Source organism: Micromesistius poutassou, assembly GCF_964030765.1.
Source record: "Micromesistius poutassou genome assembly, chromosome: 5".
NCBI lineage: Eukaryota > Metazoa > Chordata > Actinopteri > Gadiformes > Gadidae > Micromesistius > Micromesistius poutassou.
This window is the reverse complement of record NC_140275.1, coordinates 15,034,013-15,036,512: the sequence shown is the minus strand read 5'-3', so window position 1 is coordinate 15,036,512 and position 2,500 is coordinate 15,034,013.

Below are 2,500 nucleotides of genomic sequence, written 5' to 3'. Positions count from 1 at the left end.
GATTATTCTGGTAATGGGGTAATGGCCCTGGTGGTGTACACACCCAAACATTGGAGACGTGATGGATTTCTCCTGGTTTTGTCTCTCTTCATTGCATTCACACACAGATGCAGCATATGTAACATTAATACACCTACATTAACAGATCACGCTCGTGCCCTTGCAGCACACACACACACACACACACACACACACACACACACACACACACGCACACACACACACACACACACACACACACACACACACACACACACACACACACACACACACACACACACTCCTAGAAATGTTTGCACGACATATGCATAAACAAAACAGAAACACCCAGTGATTTCATGATTATCGGACCATTTTGACAAACGTTAAACTGAGACGAAGAAAGCCACGTAGTAAGTTTTGTTCAAATTACCAACTTTATTCAACAAAACGTGCAATATAATCAGTCATATCACAGGAGTCTCTAGAGTTTATAGTATTATTATCCCAGAGCTTGTCTAAGTGATACGAGCTCTATAATAGTATGGCAGGTAAGGTCAATTAATTACTTTGTTGATAGTAAAACACAATCAATAATATATAATATATCTATATATCTCGTGTTTTTGGTTCAAATTAATTACAAAACGCTCAGCCTTTACATTTTCTCAGCAGGGCCGCGACGAGGACTTCACCTTCTGGAATTCAGCGGTGACGTCGCCGAGGGGCAATGATCACGCTAGTTTTCTCAGTCATTTTTCTCCAATAACAAGCCATTTTTAATCCAATTAGGAGTGATAACGTGAGAGGCATAATACAGCAGCCCCAGGGACACATGAGAGAATATGCAGGACATTCATCCCGACAGTCAATATTGGATTTTGCACTAAGCAGCTGTGCCTGTTCACTCTGACATTCTCCACCTCTGCACAGTGATCCGTCCTGATTAAACCTGCTTTTCTACTTTATCAACATTCATTACATCACCTGCTCATGCATGGCCGGGGGAGCCAGTAGAATCAAGAGTAGAAAAGTTGCGTGCTATGCGGTGGGGGGGGGGGGGGGGGGGGGGGGGGGGTGGAGACTGGGGCGGGGGGGGGGGGGGGGGGGGGGGGGGGGGGAGGGAGGGGAGGAGAAAGGGGAGCTGGGAGGGAGTGGTCCAGCCGCATTCTTTGGTTGTATTAAACTGTTCAATGAAAGGTGATACATTACACCGGTTTTCAGTGTCAATGTCCAAAAGTCCTGTTGATCAGAGGGAGAATTTGTTACAGATAGACATTCACAGTGTTGCTATGCACTAAACCCCCCCTTTAAATATGCTTTTTTGGAAATTTAACCATGAACCTGAACATTTACGGCTATATATCAGCTGTGTTTTTCTTATTTCCATATTACAGTATGTTAATATTGGATTATGATATGCACTACACATCTGTAGTAAAGTCATTTTCTATCATGATTTATTTGATCTTACATTATAAATACTGGCTTCACACTGTGTGATGGGAGAAGCAAGGCCTTCAGAGAACCAGACAGCTAAATGTTGCCACCTTCTGGCCAATCGCCAACACACATATGGTGCAAAAGAAAACATCTTATTACATTTTATCTGTGTTACATTAATGCTTGTTCTCTCTGCATAAACAACAATCATTTCTTCCTCACAATATGGCAATTCCAAGCGGCAGAGTGGTTGAAAACAAGGGTTTACTGTTTATAGCGAATTACGATCAATACATTATGCAGCGCACTGAATCATTGTCATTGAGTGCATTGATTATACAACCTAATCAATGTTAACTAGATTGGATAAGACAGGCCAGACCACAGCAGAGACTGAATGATAAAGCAACAGATTTACTGTCCGTCAGAAGCCCACCCACCTCTGTTAGCTTTCACATGCTGTCAGGATTCAAAGCTTTCACACATTTCAGATCATGTAAATTGCATGGTACAGTTTATGGTGCAGTTTGGTATGCAAGGTATGTTGAGTATTAGGTTAACGACATTAACGGATGAATCTCATGTTTTTTCCCCCCCGAAAGTATTTAACAAAGTTGTCTGAGGAACCATGCAGAGATTTGTATTCCATTTCAAACTCAAAATTATAACGATGATAACAAGTATTATTATACCTAGGCCTTCTCTGAGTTCATTTCTCAAATGAATTTACAAGCCCATTGATTTAGATGTTAGTTTATCTGCATAGAAAAACACAACTTCGGATATATGGTTTGGGAAACCATTAGCCATGTGTCCAACTTTGGTGCCATGCAACGCAAACAGGGAAACGCCAAACAGCCACATACATGTTCTCATCCTGGTCGGTCTCTAGGTCTGAAACATAGAAATATCACCACCAGCCACTGAGAAGATGACCTCACTGTTATATAGTCAGGCCTCTGGGTCCTGCACATGTTCATGAAGGGTGGGTTTTGGTCTTTGGTTTTGTAGTCAGGAACTATTCCTTTTACTTGATATATATAAATGAGGACCATTTAACACGCTCAAGACTCAAGAT